The sequence below is a fragment of the Canis aureus genome, chromosome 13 (genome assembly GCF_053574225.1).
Source record: "Canis aureus isolate CA01 chromosome 13, VMU_Caureus_v.1.0, whole genome shotgun sequence".
Lineage (NCBI taxonomy): Eukaryota > Metazoa > Chordata > Mammalia > Carnivora > Canidae > Canis > Canis aureus.
Genome location: NC_135623.1, coordinates 48,046,547 through 48,057,889, shown reverse-complemented (window position 1 = coordinate 48,057,889; position 11,343 = coordinate 48,046,547).

Here is an 11,343-nt window from a genome sequence, read left to right as displayed (position 1 = left end):
CTTGGGGACAGATTGGAATCAAGGATGAAAGAGAGACAAAAAAGACAAGTTGGCTTTTAGGTGGGTGTCTGACAGGGGCCCTGGGTAGATGCTTGTTCCACATCTGAAATGGACAAGGCTATGGGGGACTCAATTGACTCACATACATCTCTCCTTCTGTCTCTCTGAACTACCGACCCCTTTAGGTGGTGACTTTTCAATAACTAAAAAGCTACCCAGTAACATACTACAATCCTTCGAATATATTTTTAATAATGTATTAATAATACATTACATAGTTCAAAAAAAGTAAATGATACAAGGCTTACAGAATAAGGTGTACAGTAAGAAGTCTAGCCAGTAGCTACTAGTCCTCCTCATGCAATAAGCTTGACGGCTTAAAAGTTTATTTAGCTTGTGATTTTGTGGTGGGCTGGATATGTTTTCTGGTCTGAGTGATCTTGAAGGGACTCTGCTGACTACACTCCATGCTTCTGGAGTTAGTTGGCCACTTGGCTAGAGGCTGGTGATCTAGGATTGGTGTGATGATCACACTACATTCACTTAGTTCACCTGCAAGTACATTTCCTTTTCCTATATAATCCTGGATTCGGGTAAGATACTTGCACAATGTTTGGAGAATAGAAGGAAGCAACTGCCATTATGCTTAGAATGTTGGTTTAGGGCCTCAGATACCACTGCGGCTCTTGCACTTTGTTGTTGACCAACTGGGTCACCTTTTGCCATGGAGCAGTGGCAAGACCCACACTCCAGTTTCCATGGATTTCCTCCTTCTGCTTGCCTGAGCTCTGAGCCAGGCACGTGTACATCTCCACAGCAAAGAAATTCAATAAAATGGGAGACAGACACAGGTTCCCATTTGTCCTCAATCTCTCCTGCTTTGGATTCACCTTTTCTTTTTTGACTACCTGCCCTGCTGACCTTCAGTGATGTCGAGAACAGCATTAGATATAAAAGCAGAAGCCTTCCATAGATTTCTTTAGCAGCTCTCCTTTGTGGTCTCTGGCTAATGTCTTTCAATTGTGCAAGGTCTAATCCCTCTAACATAGGCTTTATTTCATATCACTCTAGGTTGATAAGCTGTCAACTACGTAATGGGGGTGAGAAGTATCTCTCATAAACTATCAGGCTAGCCTAGGCTTCTCACATGGCACTCAGAGGGCTCTAAGAGTAGCAAGACAAGGCAATTCCCCAATTCTGCTTGCCTCACATTGCCCAAAGCAAATTATATGGTCAAGCCCAGAGAAGTGTGGCAAGAAACTATCCATGAAGAGTAGGGAAAGAGAAGTGTTAGCCAGTGAGGTTATTACTGTAAACAAGTCACACCACTTGTGTTAGTTTCTTCTGTTTCTCCAGCATTTCCTCACAGGAGCTGAAAGGCAAATATGACTACACAGTTTACCTTTCCCCTAGAAAGTACTTTCCTCTTGTCTCATGTACAAGACAGTATACCATGTGTACTGCTCAAGCATTTTCTTTTCTCATTTAACAACATATCTTAGCGATAGTGTTCTAGTCTTTTCTATAGTTGCATAGTCTTTCTTTGTGTGAATATATTACAGTTTACTTAATTAGTACCTCGTATGTGGACACTTTTGCTACTTCAACAATGCTGCAAAGAATCAATTTATACCTTTGTCATTTTCATTCATGCTGTCAACCTTCTAGTTTAGCATGTTTTATAATTTCCTCCAGTGATGGCCTTACAAGCTGAGATTTTTCCCTGCATTTGTCATATTGGTGTCATACTGTCTGAACATCCAACTTATCTCTCGATGCTGGGTATTGGAAAGGTCATCTGTGTACTCTCCTTAGTGGAGTCATTCTCAAGCTGTAATGTACAAAACATTTACTAGGGGGTAGGGCTAAATAAACTTTCACACTCCCAGGTCTCAGTCTCTAGATCCTCTGAGAAGTAGTTTGAGTGGAGTTTGAAATAAGCACCTCAAATCATTAGGAAACAGATGACCTGCTACTCGCTCAGAAGCAGGTTTTCAAATATTGGTTACCCGAAGTACAGGGCAGCAAACACACCAAGGGCTCAAACAAAGATGACACATTCTCGAGAAAACACAACGTACAACCTCAAGTGAATGTTACATTTATTGATTCAATGCATTCTCTCTTGATATTGCCCCACCTGCACCCCCACTGTGTATTACAGGGTAAGAGATGTGATGGTGATGGAATAAAGGTGCAGAATTAGAAGGTAGTGGTGAAAGATTGCTTAATTTGGACAGAAGCCCAGCTTATGTACAAGTAGGCTCTGAGATGCCAGGAGGCAGCTTGAGTTCAATGGAGTTTTCTAAGATTCAAGACACACTGAATTCTCTCCTTGCTGTGTTCTAGGAAAACAGCACTCCAGGAAAACAACACAGTTGGCAGAGCAGCGTAAATGCCAGTAGTGGTAACAGAGCCTGAGAACAGGCACTAAGAAAAAAACCTGATACGAGTGCACAGAGACAAGTGATCTTCTGGAATGTGGGCAGGATGCTGTTCAATCAAGGGCTTTAAGATGGAGTCAGACAGACTTCCTCTGACTACAGGTCCATTACTTGGACCTTCATTTTATTAATCCAGTATCCACTACAAAATAATTACTGATGATGTTCCTCTCTTATGCACTCTTACAGAGCAATGCTCCTTTCCTCCGAAACACTCACCTCACATCTTTTTAGTGTGATTAACTAATTAGTGTTTGTTTCTATGTAGAAGACCAAAAGCTCCACAAAAGCAGAATGAATTTAGCCTCTGCGGCTTACCACGTTGATCTGCTGGTGTTACAACAAAGGAATACAAAGCAAAGGCTGTATCTAGATGTGAATGTGTCGCACTACACCTGGGTAAAGAGACCAGGTTTGAATGATACAGAACCAGAAAGTAGTTTGTTGAAAACTTTTCTACTGTTGTACATGTAAGACTGTAAGCAGAGGACTCATTTCTAATAGATGCCTACTTACAACAAACTTGAAAATGCAGGCAATAGAATTATAAATGCCACATGCATTTGTTATTTTTCTTTTTTTAATTGGAAAACAAAGGAAATAGAATTTATCATTACACCTAGGTGTATAGGGCACAGATCTATATCGGTACGATAAAGTCTGATCAACAAAAATTCTCTTTGCAGAAAATATTACTAAACCATTGACATATGAAGAAGCAGTTAAAGAATATTCAATCAAAAATTTTAGTTGGAAAATATATTATCAATGTGCCAGACAACCAAGAAAAATGTTTTGTTATAGATGTGCGTTATCTGTCGGCTTTTAAAAATCTGTAATTTATTGTGATTCCTTTTCCTGTCATCACAATTTTATACTATTTTTCTGAATGAGGGTCCCCTGCCTGTAGGCACTCCCATGATTTTCCTGTACACAGTTAGGTAATAAACGTTGTACAATTACTTTAAATTGAGATCACACTCTCAATTTAGAAAGTTTAATGAGAATCTAAAATGTTTTTTAAAAATCCCAAATTGATTAGGGTATATTTCAAGTTGGAAAACTGCAGTCAGGAAGGGGGAAGTTAGTTGATTTCTTCCATATATTTCTATCCTATCTTCTCTCCTCTATTCTTTCCCTTCCTGACCAGCAGTTTCGGACCCCTCAGAGGTCAGAAGGGAGTAGTAAAAAATGGTCTTAATGGAGTCACATAATCCAATTGCCTGTTCTCTGAGCCTGGCAGGTTCTGTCTCAGTGGGGGGTATTTTGATAGACTCTCAACTGGGTTCTTCTCTCAGCAGATCCATTGATCCAGAAAGATGCAAACACATGTCTCTTTTGAGTGGTTGCTATTGACTCCTTCCTTACCAAAGGTGTTCACCTCCAGATTCTTGCTGCTGGATCCTTCTGAACCTCAAGGAAGAGAAATAATTCATCTCTCTCACTCTTGGTTGGTCCACATTTGATCCTTAAGAAATCTTGCATCTCTTGCTCCAACATGCCTTAAGATATGTCCTGACTCCAGTGCCAAAACACTGGACAAGCCTCTTTGTCTTATAGATTTCCCAGGTTAAGGGGTTGGACTACTCCTAACTACATACTGGTTTCCTCAGAATCTCCTCTCACTAGACTAGTGATGAATCATAGACCACCTGCTACCTCTCCCTTTTTATGGCCTTGACCTGGCTTAGGGGTCAAATACTCACTTACCAGTTCCTCAGGATCATTTCCATTGATCAACATACAATTGGCAATTTGCTACTTTGTTTCAGAATTTCCCATCAATTATTTATTTTTTTTTTCTTCATAGAATTTCCCATCAATTATATTTTGGGCCTAGTCATAAGTTCAATTTTAATATCCTGTTATAAGCTTAATTGCCTTTGCTTCATTTCATGGTATGCAGCTCCTTTGTTTTGTGGACTACTAAATTCATTAGCTATAAAGAAAGGCATGGTCTTTTTAAAATGTTAGATATTTTGTGTTCAAATTAGCTCACAAAAGAGTGAGCTCACAAAATGTGAGCACTCATGTTTGCTCATTTTTAATTGCTTTGGAAGGAATCAAATTGCATCAAAATATTTTTGCACAAGGATGGGCCGAAATTACAAAATTATTTTTTTAAGATTTTATTTATTTATTAGTGAGAGACAGAGAGAGGGAGAGAGAGAGAGAGAGAGAGAGAGAGGCAGAGACACAGGCAGAGGGAGAAGCAGGCTCCATGCAGGGAGCCTGACGTGGGACTCGATCCTGGGACTCCAGGATCACACTCTGGGCTGAAGGCAGGCGCTAAACTGCTGAGCCACCCAGGGATCCCCCGAAATTACAAAATTAATACAAAATTAGTTACTTAATTCCTTCAACATCAAGTATATATTGGATATTTCTTTTATGCAAAGAACTCTATTAGGCACACACACACACACAAATCAGCATGATATAAAACAAGTGAAAGGAGATTGTTCTACATCTATTTATCACCTTCTCAACTATATTCGTTTGTCTAAACTCTTCCCAAAACCCAGAGGAGCTAGAGCCAGACTGGTAGGAGGATGTTCCTAATGACACATCAATGCCTTACTTCAATGTAGTATTAAACTCTCAGTAGACTGGAAATGAAAATCTGTCTCCCTCGTGTTCCCAAAAGAGAGTTACCCTCTTAGAAGCTTTTGTTTACCATCTCAGTTGCTAGATTCCAAGGTGGTGGTCTTTCTGCCCAGGAGAGCATTATATACCCAATGTGAATTTCCATCACTTCCTGGCACTGGAATTTCCTCCTTGATGTCCCATCTAGACTTTAATTTTGAAATTAGTTTTTTTTTTTTTTTATTAAATTGGGTCCGTAAGGTTGCATGATTTGATAGAATTCTTCACAGGTCTGATTGCTAATACAAGTTAGTAATGAATTCTCAAGTCTAAGAAAAAGAACGTTTTCTATCTTGGGGTTGGGTTTGGCAAGGATCCTTTTCAAGAGCCCTGAAAGAAGACAGAATCCTTTTCTTGAAGTGTTAACTTTCTCAATCAAGACAGGCTCTGTTGAGAGTTGGATCTCTCCCCAGTGCTCTTTGCTTTAGATGGGGGGTGGAGGGGTAAATTGCTTTCCTGGAACCCAGGAGAATAAGGAGTGACCTTACATGTCTCCTCCTAAAGACTTCTGGGAAGAAGTTGTAGCTGCCATTTTAGTTTTTGTAAAGACAGTATCCTGTGTCTTTTTTTCTTTTTCTTTTTTTTTTTTTATGGCTTCAAGGAGTAAAATCAAATATATCTTCTTTATGATCATGCCAGGTTCTGCATTTTGCTAAGCACTAAAGGTTTTTTTAGGTCTTAAAACAAGTGTCAGGGGTTTTAATTCTATTTAAAAAGAAAGAAAGAAAGAAAGAACTGGATGTTCCGAAGGCAGACCACATGGTCGCCACTTAAAAGTACAAGTTTATAGCATATGGCTGAAACTTTCTAGTAATGCTGAAATGACTTTGTATAAGTGTACTGTTTCCAAATATTTTTCAGGATTCATTTGGGAATGATTAAGCTAATGTTACATCTTTTCAGTGTTATGAAAAAGATGACTTTCAATCGGAGAGAGATTTCAGCAGATCACTAAGGAAATAAAACTGACTGACCTGGTCCTCTTCTCCTGGTATGTGGAGGGAATGGGCTTTTGTTATTAGGGCACCTCAGGACACTCTGGGTGTCTGCTATGTATCCAAAAGAATGAAGAGCATGCACCCTCTGGAACTCCCTGGAGAGTTTAGAACTGACTTTTAGTTAAAGCAGGGTATTGCTATCATGCCCATGACAACCTTGGAACTCTCAGAAGGCATGCCACCAATTTGCTCTGCAGTCCCAGCAAGGATATGCTTCATTGCATTATACAAATATACAAATGAAATGAAAAGGACTGGTCAGAACCATCTGGGAATAGGTCAAGAGAGGAATCTGCAAGGAGTAGCTAGCCAAGAGCTGAATGGTTGTTATGAGGACAGTGTGCCTATTGGGGGGACCCTTGCATGAATTTGGACAACCCCATGCTGACAGGGAGGTCTCCTGAATGTTTTATGTACTGGCTACAGTCCCGTGAATGCTGGCCTGAATTCATTGATACATGATGAAGAGAGACATAGCTTAACCAAGGTGAATCCAAGAGAGGAAAAAGCAAAGCAGATGTAGATAAAAAATAATTTATAAGCCTCTGGGCTAGTGCCCTCATTGGTTCAAGGAGGGAAGGATGCAGGGCTGGAGAGCAAGGTCCAGGATTGCTAGAAGACATTTATAGACTAGTCTTATTAACTATATTAATCTAATTCCAACTTAATATAGTTATATAAATCTTAAGGACACGCTATTTTATGGATTCATATCGTGTGTGTGTGTTTGTGTGTCTACATAAGGAGATTCATTTGTTTGTTTATTTAAGTTTTTTTTTTAAGTAATCTCTACACCCAATGTGGGGCTCCAACTCACAACCCTGAGGTCAAGAATCTTATGCTCCACTGAATGAACCAGCCAGGTACCCCTTTAGAGATTTAGTATGAGAAGCTGGTTTACACAATTACAGAAGCAGGCAAATCCCAAGATCTGCAGGGTAAGTAATCAACCAGGAGACCCAAGAAGAGCCAATGTTTCCATTTGTGTATAAAGGCAGGAAGAAAGCCAATGTTTTAGCTTATGGTTAACCAGTCAGGAAGAATTCTCTCTTACTCAGTGGACCAACATTTTTGTTCTATTCAGGCCCTCAACTAATTGGATGAGGCCTACTCACATTAGAGAGGGCAAGTTGCTTTACTTAGTCTACCAATTTAGATATTAATGTCATCCAAAAACACCCTCACAGAAACAATCAAAAGAATGTTTAACCAACTATCTTTGCACCCTGTGGTCTAGTCAAGGTGACACAAAGTTATTCATCAGTACTCCACTCCTTATCAACCTGGCACCCACATGCATCTCTTTAAACCACACTTAATCTCCATATGAAGACAATAAGAAGGTCATATTTCTACTGAATATAATACAGCGATCCTCCATACAACTGAAGATGTTCTAATCCCTTCCCCAGAAAAGAAATTAAAACACTTGAGTAGTATTTACCCTCCTCCTTGGTATCCCATTACTCAAATACTGTGATGTAAAGTTAACGGTACTTAAATACCATAATATAAAATAAATATCTTATGTTACATGATAAAGGATAAGAAAGAAAATAAATACATTTAAATATAAATATACAGATATACCAGACATAAGCATATTCATAACAAAATAAGGAAGAATACTTATGACAATTACAGTCCTCATTTTTGTAACTGGTTACATTATTGTAATTGGTATTTATAACTACCTTTGTCCACTGTCCAGTCTGTATTTTCTTTGCCTTCAGTAGTTATCTCAACTGGAAATAGCTCTTTATCTAGTGAGGTGACCCAAATTTTTATTTATGAAGAATTTGGGCCATTGGTAGTCCTACTTGGACTGGGTTGTTGTAGTTTTGCATTAACTTTAATCACAGGGCATGGTAATACTAAGAGATACCCTGTATTCCAAATATACTCCTTACATTTATTGTGAAATAGTAATACAATTTCCCCTTGGCAATCAGGATCAATCGCCAAATCAGCATAGTAACTCCATTCTTAGTCTGTTGATTCAGAGGCATGAGGAGTCCAAGATGGTAATACAGCAGTCTTAAATTCTAGTTCATTGAAATCATTGTTGTGTCTCCTGAGGGAGCATTCCTCCCTTTGGAGCTAAGACTTCTAGGCCAGCAGAGCATAAGTTCACAGGAATAGGAAGCAGAAATTTTGCTAGTGGGTCACAAGGGTTAATAATGCCACTCCCATTTCTACCCCTTAATTGCTGGACACATGAATCCTAGCTATAGTAGAGAAATCTACACCGTCTATTAGGTGCTGGTTCAGAGCATATTTGGCCTTCTAGAGAACCTTGCTTCAGCTCTGCAAGGTATTCCCACCCAGCTTGCACTGTGATTGAGTCTTCAAAGGCCATCCCACCATTGTCTCAAGGCAGTTGCTTCAGGGTGGTGGGGAACATGGTAAGACCACTGAATTCTATGAGCATGAATCCATCACTGCATTTCCCTTTCTGTGAAGTGAGTTCCTTGATAAAAAGTGCTGCCATGTAGAATAACATAATGAAGGATGAGGCATTCTGTAAGTCCATGGATGGTACTTTTAGCAAAGGCACTGCATGCAGGGAGGGCAAATTTATATCTATTCCAGTATGAACAAACTGTTTTCCCCTTTCACTATGGAAGGGGCCAGAGAACTGGCTGATGATCCTGGGGAACAGTGCTATCTCTCAGCATTGGCCTCTACTATGGATACATGGGCACTTAGCAGCAGCTGTAGCCAGGTTGAGCTTACTGAGTAGAAGTGTATGTTGTTGAGCCCATGAATAACCTCTATCCTTGCGATCGTGGTCACTTTGTTCATGAGCCTACTGGGCAATGACAGGAGTGTCTGCACAAAGAGGCTGACTGGTATATACAGAATGGATAATTCTATCCACATTATTAAAATCCTCCTCTGCTGAGGTCATTATCTGGTGAGTCTTACATTGGTACACAAATTTCTCCATGTTCTTAATCATTCAGAGAAGTCTATTCACTTATCTCTTCCCCAAATTTGCTTGTAGTTAGTTTTCTAATCATATTCCTTCCAAGTCCTTCGCCATCCAACTAAACCATTGGCCACAGACCACAAATCAGTGTATAATCACATGCCTGGCCATTTCTCCTTCCAAGAAAAGTGATCAACCAGGTGCACTGCTCAGAGTTCTTCCTATTGTTAGGATTTCCCTTCACCACTGTCCCCTCAGGGATGTCCCAGAAAGGAACTTTAATGCTACAGCCATACACTTTCTGGTGGTGTCTGTAAACAATGCAGAACTTCCTGTAAGCAAGGCCTGAGTCTTCTCTGCCAAATGATGGTAAAGAACTCTTCTGGGGTACCAGTGCAGGCTGAGAGAGAAAAGGTAAGACAGTAGGAGTAGAGACCATAGGCATTTGGGCCACTTCATCATATATCTCACTAGTGTCTTCATGTTCTACTTGGGCCTAATCACATAGATAACCACTTGCATTTGATGATAATGTGTTGCTGTGCACACCTGTGGGTCAGATAACATCCAGTTCATGGTTGGCATCCCAGATCACATGGTAATGTTTTAGTCTATAGACTAAAGTGTCCAGTCTCTACAAAGATAGCAGGCCAAGAAGCATTTCTAAAAAGGAAAGTATTTATCCACAGAAATGGCAGGACTTTACCGCAGTTCACCTACAGAAAACTGCAATAGTTTCCATACAGCATCCCTATCTACTGCTGACACTCAAGCACCATTGGATCTGCTGGACTAGATGGCCCAAATGACAAAGCAGCTTGTACAGCTCCCTGGACCCATTACAGGGCCCACTTTTATTCTGGGCCCACTCAAAACTAACAACTTTTTGGTTCACTCAATAAATGGCCTGGAGTAATACATTCAAATGAGGAACATGTTGCCTCCAAAACCTAAAAAGGGCCACTTATCTTCCACCTTAGAAGATATATCTTGACATGCTTCACACCACTGAGGTCTTAGAAACCTCATTGTGATAGAAGACCCCTAAATTTTAGTCGGATTTATTTGCCATCCTCTGACATGTAAACATCTTACTAATCAGTAACTGCTGATTGGTAAGCAGAGTAGCTGCTACTTCACTGAGTCCAATCGGCATAGTGTCATCAATGTAATGGATCAGTATGATAGCTTATAGAAAGGGAAGGTGATCAAGAGACCTAAAAACTCAAGTATGACATGGGACTAAAGAGTTGACATACCTTTGAGATAGGACAGTGAATGTGTACCGTTGGCCTTGTCAGCTGAGAGCAAATTGCTTCTGGGGGCGGGGCACAAAAAAGCATGGACAAAAAGGCATTTTCCAGATCAATAGCTACATAGCAGATACCAGGGGATGTGTTAATTTGTGCAAGCAATGACAACATATTTGCTATAGCAGTTGTACTAGGAGTCATCACTTGGTTAGGCCTACAATAGTCTGTTGTCATTCTTCAAGATTCGTCTGTGTTCTGTGCAGGCTGAATAGGCCAAGGGATGTGGTAGGAATCATCACTTCTGCATCTTTCAAGTCCACGATGGTGGTACTAATCTCTGCCATCTCTCCAAGAATGCTGTATTGCTTTTGGTTTACTACTTTTTTCCAGAAAGAGGCAAGACTAGTAGCTGTCCCTTGGCCTTTTCCATAATAATAGACTCACTTCACAGGTCAAGGACCAATGTGCAGATTCTGCCATTTGCGGAATGTCTCTTCCTCTCATGCACCCCAGAGCTTGGGAAATAACCACAAGGTGGGTTCAGGGACTCACTGGGCATACTGCTTGATAAGCTGGAGCTAAAGCCCCACTAACCTGATCTCCATAAGCCCCTATTCTGACTGTACCATAGTGACATTTTGAGGCTCCTTAAAAAAAGTGTCAATTCGGAACCAGTATCCAGCAGTCCACAAAGGTTCTGATTATTTATTTTCCCCCAATGCACAGTTATCCTGGAAGGCCTCTCTAGGGATGATTAGGAGGAAGATCAACAGCATGAAATTTTGAGGGGATGCCGCCTCCCCCTTCATTCAAGGGGTTATTTTTTTTTTTTAAAGATTTTATTTATTTATTCATGATAGTCACAGAGAGAGAGAGAGGCAGAGACACAGGCAGAGGGAGAAGCAGGCTCCATGCACCGGGAGCCCGACGTGGGACTCGATCCCGGGTCTCCAGGATCGCGCCCTGGGCCAAAGGCAGGCGCCAAACCGCTGCGCCACCCAGGGATCCCTCATTCAAGGGGTTATAAACTGATTCAGTTTTGGGATGGATTGAGGGGCTGTGGCTCTGTT